Consider the following 12,003-nt stretch of genomic DNA (forward strand, 5'->3'; position numbering starts at 1 on the left):
CCAACCATTAATGTGAATAAATGAAAACTCTTAATTTTTTAAGAATATATTATGTTGATGCAAAATTGTGGGGTTTGCCATTATTTTCAATGGCAAAAAGCACAATTACTTTTGCACCAACCTAATAATTGTAACTAATTTTCTAAATGAACTACTTGCCTATAATCAATGAATGCATTTTAGATTTGTCTCAAAACCTTATTTCTAGAGAAAAACCACACTGGAATTTCAGCCAAAGGTATCCCCTCCATAGGTACCATCTACTGCAATGCGGGCTGACGCTCACAACTGTGGGATGTCCTTTCCCATTATTTCCTTGCACATAGAAAAAGCACAACTCCCAACAAAAATTCCAAGGAATATTTCTAACTACTAGGTCACTTTTACTTTCTTAAGATTAAAGATTCAGTTGTTCAAATGAAGTCATCCTTGGTTCTTCTTTCTCTCACCCTCCACATCTGATCCACCAAAATACACCCAGAATCCAACCAAAGTCCTGTTCAAACTAAGTCAGAACACATCATTCCTTGGTTTTACATTTTGCAATGGTTTCATTTTCTCAGAGGTCAAACCATTACTGCAGTCCTCAAAGCCCATCACACTGAATGAAGCCTTTCTTTACTTTTCCCCAACCCACTAGCCTCTTTCTGACAAGTAAGTATGAACTAAGAAGTATTTATTTGAAGAAAAATAGGAGAAATGGGATACAGGTTGAGAACACCTTATTCAAAATGCTTGGCACCAGAACTATTTTGGATTTGAGTATTTGCAGATTTTGCAATATTTGCATCATACAATTCAGCAAGTCTGATCTGAGAATCCGAGATCTGAAATGCCTGCAATGGGCATTTCTCCTTTGAGAGTCATGTTGGCGCTCAAAACGTTTCAGATCTTGGAGCATGTCATACTTCAGGTTTTCAAGTTAGAGACACTTAACCTGTATTAGAATAGGGTTAACAACTATATAAATTTATGAAAGTCAAAACAAAAAATGAGACAGTAAGGCACATTTCTAGCCCTGAAACTTTACTGTGTTTGCTCAGACTGTCTTGCTCTCCACTACACCAGGAGAAAACACTAAATAAATGAGCATGTATGTTCAAAAAATGACACTTACCCATAGATTCTGGAGTAAAGGAGGGCCCCAGTTTTGGGTGTGAGACCTGAGAAAGCTTAAAGAGTTGGCAAAATGGGAGCTTCATGAGTAGAGTCGTGCTCATCTCTCAGAAATTATATCAACAGCCTCTTAGTCTGGTCTGGGTCAAGTAACAAAGCAAAGCTGACATCCTTTTAAATGTCTCCATCTCTATTTTAGTCTGGCAACCCTAAAACCTTTATAACTGCCGGGTACGGTGGCTCATGCCTGTAATCCTAGCACTTTGGGAGGCCGAGGTGGGCGGATCACCTGAGGTCAGGAGTTCGAGACCAGCCTGACCGAGATGGTGAAACCCTGTCTCTATGAAAAACACAAAAATTAGCTGGGTGTGGTAGCAGGCCCCTGTAATCGCAGCTACTCAGGAGGCTGAGACAGGAGAATTGCTTGAACCCAGGAGGTGGAGGCTGCAGTGAGCCAGGATCACACCACTGCACTCTAGCCTGGGTGACAGAGCAAGACTTCATCTAAAAAAACGAAAGAGAAAAAAAACTTTATAACTAAAAATGCATGCGAAACATGCTCCTAAACTATAAATCTGTCAGTCTGAGGTAATATTAATGACAACCCACACTCACTGCTCTGTGCCAGGTACTGTGGTGACCACGTCCTATGCACTGCCTCCCCAGCTTCCCTTCACCTTCATTCTCCCCACATCTGCTGGCTATAACTCTTGGAATCATTCAAGCATCTTCCGCCACCCCCTTCCACAGACTCCTAAAACAGCACTTTAGAAAACAAAAATTCCTATACAAATTTAGCCGTATAAATTTAAGATTTTATCATGGGAGCCGTATTTTTAACCCAGGATTCCGATACTTGCATACTGCCACCCTGAAACCATCTTTATATTAAATCTAATAGTCTCTAAAATATTCATTGGCAAAACTACCCCTAGGCTTCTCCAAAGGCTCACCCTTATACAAGAAGTTAAAGCAAAATAGCAATTAATCTCCGTAGTACTCGAGCATTTTGCTAACAAAATAGTTTTACATCAGTTGTGATCAGAATAAAACAGGCTAGATGTACCAAAGGATGACAAGAAATATAAAAGCACCAGTTTCCCTGAGAATTGTCAACAAATAATTCCAAATTACCAGATATTAAAGAACCAAAAGAAAAACAGAAGCATCATCTGTGGCTGGCAAGGGTGAGAGGGAATGCCCATTAACATCAGCAACACAAAGGAAAGAATCTAGAATGAATTGATAAAGACAAACAGGGAAAAGAGGAGAATCCACTTAGTCAACCTCATGACAATTCCTTACATATAAATTACTGCTCTTCATTGTAAAAAAGGAAACTGCAAACATAAAATCTTTATGACCAATGTGGCCCAGCTACTTACCTTACATAAAATGTTAAGAGATCAAAGGGAAAAAAGAAACCCAAAGGAGTAAGAAGATACTGCTACCCTCATCAAGCAGTAGCATTCCTGTGTATAGAAAAGTAAGAGTATTCCTGGAAACAATGTCCCAGGTTCTACCAAGCCTAAATAAAGCCTATGAAAACGACGTTTTATTATATTTCATTTGCACTACATGTTAATAAATAACTATTAATTTAGTTTGACATCACACAAGAATGTATTAATATCTGTTCCCAGAATATTCCCTTAATAAACAGATTAACATTCTGCTCAATTATTTTGCCAATCATGTTTGGCAGGTGTGAGTAATTCCACAGAATCTTATCAAAACTAGTCAAATGGATAAAATCAAGTTCCTAAACCTGGATATGAAGGAAGGGGAGAGGAGGGGTGGAGAAAAGTGGAGAGGGCTGAGGAGAGGAGGGGAGGTCCAAAGAAGTACACTGGCCACCATCACCTAGCTTGCCCAGCAGCAAGGCTGAGGTACAGCCAGCATTAACTGGCCCCAGACCTGCCTACATCACCATGCTCTGCTGGGAGTTTGACACCAATTATTTTTCTTTGATCTTACAACAGGTACAAGAAAAGTTCCAGAAGAAACGAATCAACGATTAAATGAGAGAAAGAAATTGTTGGTGTCTTGAGACCATCACCTACTAGGCCTGGCATTCAAATACAAGTATGCTTACTGCTCACCAGGGACTCCGAGGCGGCTCTCGCCCCACACAGTGCCTAATCAACCTCATCTACCACATCTAGACATCTGTCTGTCCTACAGTGCAGCAGAAAAATCTGGGGAGCTGCAACAGGACATTAACAGGTTCACATTTCAACATGACAGCCATATCCTTGAGTGAGTTAAAGCCTATGTGAACTCAAATCTCTACACTTATAAAATGAAAACAACAAGCTTGTTTTGAGGATTAAACAAAATATATAAAGCAACTCATGCTACCTGACACACAGGTAAGTGCTCAACAATCAGAAGTTTTCTTCTTTACAGTCTCTCCCACTAGAATATCGCTTTTCTGGGACAAGGAAACCTCTTTTATTCATTATTCAAGGTCCTCCCTCAGGATCCAATACAATGCTCTGCATATAACCATAAAAACAAATGTGAGCCAAGATGCCCAATAACAAGATTTAATTCTGCCAGCTGTGGTTGTCTATTCTCAATTGATAAGAACTCTGCAATGTGAAACTTAAATTTATAATAAACAGCCATAAAGTCTTAAGGGCAGAATTAACAATCTAATATGTTGCAGCCATCCTAGTTATAATCTTACAAAGTTTTCTTAAAAAAAAAAAAAAAAAGGACTGCTATAGGTACTCAATACCTAAATGAAGAGCTTACTTCAAAAGCAGCATGTTTTCAGAAAGAAGTTTCTATCTAGAAAAGGTAAGATAATAACTGCCTATGATCACTTTATCATTGCAGTCAGTGTACAATGCTCATCTCAATATGTTTCAATAATTTAATTCAAAGGGAAGGAAAAAATATAATAATCATGTTTCCTTTCCTTAATGGTTATTTCTCCTGCCAGGAAAGCAAGTTTCTTTGGTAAATATTTACCTTGATATAAACTTTTCCCTGAGAAATATTATCACCAATGATTACTGAAACAGAAAAACTGCTTTAGGTCAACTCCAAAACAAAATTATTTTCATGCTTATCAAAAGAATACAATGATCCAAAACTTAACAACAACAAAAAAAAACCAAGCTGCATAGTGAAATTACTAGAGTCAATACAAGAAATAAAGATGGAAATTTTATTTTAAATATCAGTATTTCATTAATAAAATTGACTATCAACTGGCTGTATTCTCCAAGCCAGTAGAAATTCACCAGGACAACCCTACACCTCCTTTCGATAAAGCTAATCAGAATCATTCATTCTAAAACTTAAATAGGTCAACCATGCACAATTTACTTTTCTTCTATGTTTAGCACTTACATGAAACCCATATCCTAGCCTGTAGCAAAACAATGCTAACTTCAAACAGATCACCAATTTCTACTCCCCATGGAGGAAACTGACGGACTATCCACTTTATTACACACGCACACAACAAATTTATTTGTTATGCTGGTGTCTACAAAATATGTGCAAAGGTTAAAAAAAAATACAGCTGTGCCTTCAACACACACCAGTTGCTAGTACACAAAACAACCTGATGGCAATAGCCATTTGACCTACTTAACATAAAGGTGTTAACAGCTTTAGGTAGAGGATAGAAGAAATACTTGAATATGGGCTTTTGAAATATTTTCTATGAACACTATTTTTAAATACTAATACCTCAAGAACACTGAAATGAAATGCCTTTCATTACCTAAAATTTTTACAAGACAAATAATACACCTGGAAGCATTTGAAAAAGAAAAAAAAAAAAAAAAACAAGAACGGCCATAAAATTTCTTCACCAGGCTAATCTAACATTCTTTCCACTGTATTCATTCCCAAGAAACCTCCTTCCTAGCCCTTTCCTCCCACTCCTCATTCCTATAAAGCTCCTAGAAACCCAGTTTTCTATTAGCACTAATTCCATTACCTTAGAATTTTCTGACCTTCCCAACCACAAAATAATTTTCTCTAAAAATTCAGTCAATTTGCTTTGTCTTTAACCTTGGTTTGCTCATCTATAAAATGAGAACAGTAAAGTATGGACTTCCACAGGGCACTATTATTCTGTTGCTGGCAATGTAAACTGGCATGCAAGCAACTGAGAACAACTTAGCAAACACAATCCAATTCTAGAAAAAGAATTTATATCTTCATATGTGCACTTGGTCTTTAAAATCAAATGACTTCATTATATTTTTGTCTGAAAATAAAGGCATAAGCTTAACACATAGCAATGCACAACTGTGTAATGTGAACCAACCACTGTACTAGAAGTACATCTTAATGCTTATTCATCAAATCTGAGAAAGACCAAGTTCACTGAAAGTGGGAAAAGGTCATCTTCCAAGCAAAGAACAAAATATTTCTGGACTTAAAAAAACTAACAAAACAAAGAGAAAACACACGATTGCACAGATCTCCCTTTTCATGAACTCTAACAAAAATCCATCCAGTACCCAAACACCTAAATGTTATAAATAAAACAAAATTCTCTGCCAGAAAACACAGCCTGCTGTGAAAACCAACAAGCCAACATACTTTTAAAATTGCCCCAGTTACAACTGCCAACATTATCTACTTAACAATCATCTGCTCACAGCAGCTACACATTTGTAAGCCATAACTCTGCCAACTTTCAAAGCAAGTGAAATCAGTGCTCTGCTGCTAGACTTCACTGGAATTAGAAATCTACTCAAACTCTTTGTCAGCATTACGGAAGCAGGATCAAAAAGTCAAAAGTTTTCCCTACAGTACTCTTAAAAAATTTTAACTGTTTATTTTTAAGTAACTACCCACACAGACATATACTGAGAATTTGAAAGATAATCAATCAAAAACATTTTAAACCCACATGACAAAAAAAGCAATTATCACATCTGTGATTAAAGATTACGTTTATAACTCAATCGAAATCTTTAAATACTACATTTGTACACATGTACATAACACAGAACCCCAAAGCCAACTATCTAGTCTAGGGGTATAACTGATTTTGCCATGCACTGTTTGGACATCTAGTGAAGGCTATGAGTTGGTTCTCAAAGAACTACATTAAAATGTAACTAAAATATCTGTAAAACCTACAATGCAGTAATATAAGTGCTTCTTTATTAACATATTACATAAGATCTACAGTTGGTTCAGGTTCATACAGCTCGGATTTTGAAGTAATGAGTATAATAAAATGAGTGAAGAAAATGCTACATTATCAGCAGAGGTTAATAAAGCCATATTTATTGGAAATACAAATGCAATCCTCTCATCCAAGTTCAAAGTCCCCATGAATCATACTCAAAGACTTCAACTTAAGAACCCCCTGAAAAAAATCTAGTGACAGGGAACTATCTAGCCAAGCAATATATTCTTTCTCGGTATAGCTAGTTAGCTAGAAAGTACTGCCTTTTATTTAAAGCAAAACCTTTCTCACACAGCTTGATAAACTGGGCTTAGTTTCACCCACTGGTATCATTTAGACCTATATTCAAACCATGGCTTCTCGATCATCATTTTTTTTCTATTTATACATGAAACGGATCAGGGCAGATGATTTCTACCAGGTACAATGCACTCTGGGGTAAGAAAACAGGGCAAATACTGTCTCACAAAATTTTAAATTCAGTTATTCCTGGGCTGCAAGGCAAAATAAAATTTTTTTCTTACTAGGGGTCACAGCTAAACCAGTTTAGATTGAGAAAGGGGTTTCTCAACCTCAGCACTACTGACATTCGGGGCTGAATCATTCTTTCTTATGGGGGCTCTCCTGCACATTGTGAGACGTTGCAAGCATCCTGGCCTCTATGCAGAAGGTACCAGTAGCATCACACCCTCAGGTGTAATAACCAAAAACGTCTCCAGACACTTTTATATGGCTCCTGGGGGAACAAAATTGTTCCAGTTGAAAACCATGAATTCAGAACAAGTCTAGAATCTCTTGCAGAATGACGTTCTAATTCTAGTTTCTTCAACTTTTCTCCTTCCTGTGACATAATTTCAAATCCACGCCCTATATTGATCAGTTCTCCTCTGAACCCCCTCATGTTCCATCCTCCTAGCCTAAAAGAGTTCTCAGACTTGATCACAGAACTCCAGATGTGGAGTGACCAGTGGTAAGTACACTAATTCTACATACTATACCTGTAATTAATGCAACTTAAGATTAAACTAGTTTTTTAGTGACCACATAATATTGTTGATTCACAAGAGTTTCCAGTAAAATTAAAATTCCCAAGTCATTTTCATATTAGTTTACCAAACAACATTTCTCCAGCGTGGCAAAAATCTGTTAAACAACAGTCTTTGAGTACAACTAATCAACCGGTTTCTAATTCATCTAATTATTTTAGATCCAGTCCTTAAACACAATAACATGGTGAAAAACATTATTGAAGTCCTTGATGTAGTCCAGATACATTATCACTAAGGCACTTCCCTGAACTACAAACATGGTAACCCTCTCTCTCTCTCTAATATCAATTATCCCCACCTCCATCCTATCTCTCGCTCTCTCTCTCTCACAGGAAATGACAACGCTGTCTTTAGTAAGCCACGCTGGTTCCTATGAATGGAATTACACAGCTTTTAAGCCTCAAGATAGTTTCCTCTTCCATCTTACCATAATCATAGCAAACATTTCCATGAATAGTTCAGTTTTGTACAGTGAGTATAAATAACTAGGTTAACATTGCTTTTAAACTTTTTACTGTGTAGTAAACATCTTGCTTACAAAGTCATGCTTCAAAAATTATACATTAAAATACATAAATATATGCCATAATGTGACAACAAAACTATACACAATTTTATAAATATGTACAAAAGCTCGTAATAGTCCTTTGTATGCACCCAATTTCCCTCAAACAAAACAGGCTTAATAAATATATTTGGTTAAACTACTACTTGATATGTATGACATTAAAACACTCCTTTTTCACAAACTAAAAGTTTGTTTTAGCCTTGTTTGGTATTCGGCCTCAGTTACCTCTTCTATAAAAATGGAGATAATAGTACCAACTTCTCCATGTTACAGCAGAGAATTAAATGAGACACTATGCACAAAAGGACCTAGCATAGTACAGCAGGTACTACATTTTTCATCAGTATGTTACTTTTTTCAAATACATGGCTATCCACTGACCTATAGTTCTTTCTATAAAAGAGTGAATTATCCAATTTCTAGCCAAATACTATAGTAATTAGAGTAGGTCAAGATTTAATTACCAATTTAATAGTACCTAAGAGTATGTGCACATAAAGAATTATACTTCACTTTTCTAGTTAAAAGCCTTCCAACCATGATGTGTATAGTAGTTCCCCCTTACCTGTAGGGAATATGTTCCAAGACCCATCCCCCACCCCACTGGATGTCTGCTATGGCACAAAGTTCTATATATACTATGGGATTTTTCCCCCATACATACAAAGCTATAATTAAGTTTATAAACTAAGTACAGTAAGAGATTAACAATAAATAAGAACAGTTATAACAATATGTCAGCATCACCCCTCTTGCATTTTGTGGCCGTTAAGTAAAATAAGCGTTACTTGAACACAAGTTCTGTGACAGCGCGACAGTCTATCTGATAAATGGGGCAGCTACAAGTGACTAACAGGCAGGCAGCATATACAGCGTGGAGATGATAGACCAAGGGGTGATTCACATCCCAGGTGGAACATAGATGGACAGCCAGAGATTTCATCACACTATTTAAACTGTCATGCAATTCGAAACATATTAGTTGTTTATTTTTGGAATTTCCATTTCGTATGTTCGGACTACAGTTGATCCTGGCTAACTGTAACCTCAGAAAGTGAACCAGTGGATAGGTGGGACTACTGTACTATGACTTATTTCTCAGAAAAGTAACAATGCACCACAAGTGAACACAATTTGTTTAAAGCAGAATTTTACCCTAAGAGTGTTGCATTATCCACTACAATCTTGAGGTTTAAATAATACAGGCCCTTATCTAAACATTCAGGTCACTATTTGGTGTAGCTAAGTGACAAATGGAGTCTAAAATTTCTGATGCTATTCCAGCTCTGGGAAAAATCAACCACGGGTGTTAAAGCTATAAGCTATCTTCCTACTGTCTACAATAAACCAGGCTGTTCTAGTACTCTCAAAGTCAATTAATGCTACCTAAGGTAAGAATCCTCATTTTAAATTAAATAAGAAAGGTGACTGGACCTGATTGAACTGCAAGAATAAGTTCAATTCACAAAGATTTAACTTTTGGTCAGTAATGCAGAGTGGGTTCTGAACTCACCTACTTTTTTCACTAAGTAACGTGGTCAGACTTATTACTTCATTTTGTAAGACCAAACTTATCTTCTGATATATAATTTTTAAAAATATTTTAAGAATGAAGACATTTGCCAAGGTACTCCTGGAGGCAAGAGACAACTTGGCTCATTTCAACAAGTAGTTCAACTGTCCAATTAACTAAATCAGTATTGTCAAGGACATGAAAAACAATTTATCACAACTGTATTTATTTTAATGACAGTTTTTAAAAAGATTAATTTATGACTTCCATGTCACTTCAAATACTTAAGTAAACTAGAATACCTTGAAAATTGTGTCAACTAAACTTAATTTCAACATAAAATTATAGTTATCAAGGACATGAAGACAAATCTAAAGTCAAATTACACTTAATATCAATGAAGTTTGTTTTTCAGAACAATTTATCTTGTAATATTAACAAAACCTTTTGCTTATTTTCTTCTGAAAAAATTCAAGTTACACACTTAATTTATAAATTTAAGAAAATAGTAACTTAAAACACAGTGGTTTTGTTGTGTTTTTCTTTTTTTCCTGGAACTAAACAATCTAATTTAAAAGATTTTATTTCCTATGAGGAAAATAAGCAGGAAATCCAGGGCAATCCAAGAAAAGAAGAATTATAAATATGAAGGGTCAACCTACCAGATATTTAAAAAAACTATAAAAATCTCTATTTAAGACACCACCTTGACATAAAGGAAAGAAAAACTCTAGACTTCTAGGTGGGTCTCAAATCAATGTGGAAAAGACGAACTTCTTCATAAACATGTTGGGACAAACAAACATGGCAAAGAGAAAACTGGATCCATACATCACACTGTACATTAAGATAAATTTAAGATGGTAAAGGAATACAAAAAAGAAATAACACAAGTACAAGACAAAATGGATAAATTCCATGAAAACTTAGAAATAAGGAAAAGCTTCCTAATCATGACTTGAAATCCAAAATCAATTAAAGTAATGTTAATAAGTTTGACAATATAAAACTTTGATATCACAAAAAATTCAAAAAGCACACAATAGGTAAAGTGCCAAGACAAGTAACACACTGGGGGGAAAAAAATTTCAACTTGTTTCACAGAAAGAAATATAATTTCTTTAATAGATAAAGAGTTTCTAAAATTTGTGAAGAAAGAACCAATAACCCAATAGAAAAACTGGCACCCAAAAAACCCTTCAGGCAGTATACAAAGTAGTGAATCTGCCCTTAAATATACAAAAAGATGAACAACCTCACCCACAATAAAACAGCTATAAAATAGACAATACTAATAGTAAAATGTCATTTTTCAACACCCAAATTGGCAAAAATCTGAAGGTTTGAAAAATAGTCTTTTTGTGGGGCTGAAGGGGAAAAAAGAAGTATATACCCAAGGTGCAGAATTCGGCAACATCTGGTAAAATTAGATACTCGTGTACATTTTGAAACAGCAATTCTTTTGTGGATATATACCAAAGATACACTAAAAAAAAAAAAAAAAAAAAAAAAAAAAAAAAGCAAAAGGCTATTCACTGTGGCAATGTTTATAAAAGCAAATGTTTAAAAATGATTCAGCAGTGGGGAATTGGTTGAAAAAATTCTCATATATTCACTGAGTGGAATAAAACGGTGCCACTAAGAGTTACTGCAAAACTTTTGTACTGTGATATGGCATGATGCATAAGGTACATAGTTAAGTGAAAAAAGCACAACAGCATGTGTCATAAGCATCTATTATATGAAAAGACAGGAAACAAACACACAATCTGTACTTGGTTGTATCTTCAAAAAGAAGCCTTCCATGCATGGACAAACCAAAACATAATCAAGATGGAAGCAAAGCTTTTCTAAATGTACTTTATTATACAGTTTCAGCTCTGGAACCAGGTAACTAACAAAAAAAGACAATCACTGAAAACATAAAAGAAACTGGAATGAATAAGTCTTAACTCTCTATCAAGTTGGTCATACTAGCATACAGAAAAATGATTTTTTTCTGAGCTATTTCGGACAATAGCTTTTGACTTTAAATTGCCAGCAGAGTATTCTACTGACAAATATCTGCAAAGAATTTTGCAGAATTTTTAAAATCCCCATTCAGAAATCCTGTTGTTAGTAATAATATTGGCAATATGTAGTAATAATAACTATATGACACAATAAAGTCAACAAGTAGTTGTGTTTATACAGTGACAAGGTTTTCAATGTAAGAAAAAAGAGATATAAAATTAAATAAAGTAAAAGCCATACAAGGCCATTCTGAACTGGAAACATCAATAGAAATATACAGATTTTTCTCCCCACAAAATATAAATATTTTCTAGTTTTTCCCACTGAAAAGGCCCAGAAGCAAACAACAATCTGTAAAAACGAACATCTCTAGCACCTAGACTGCAGTCTCTTAAATACCACTAAAAGAAACTACAGCTACTTGGAGAAATGGCTTAATCCAGGTCTAGGTCAGAAAATGTACAAGATGAGTTTGGGACATCTTCTTATGCTGGAAAACAAGGAAGCTCTCAAAGACTCACTCATGTCAAAAGAACCCTCTAGCCAACCAAAAACTGCAGCTGGACAAATTTGG

The 12,003-nt window shown here is 35.4% G+C and overlaps 1 protein-coding gene across 6 annotated transcripts in view; it reads right to left on the bottom strand.

Annotated features, from left to right (window-relative positions):
• Window positions 1-12,003, bottom strand: part of AFDN (afadin, adherens junction formation factor) — a 141,859-nt gene that overhangs the window by 103,786 nt on the left and 26,070 nt on the right. The gene's annotated exons all lie outside the window — the stretch shown is intronic.

Source organism: Theropithecus gelada, chromosome 4, assembly GCF_003255815.1.
Source record: "Theropithecus gelada isolate Dixy chromosome 4, Tgel_1.0, whole genome shotgun sequence".
In the NCBI taxonomy this organism is placed as follows: domain Eukaryota; kingdom Metazoa; phylum Chordata; class Mammalia; order Primates; family Cercopithecidae; genus Theropithecus; species Theropithecus gelada.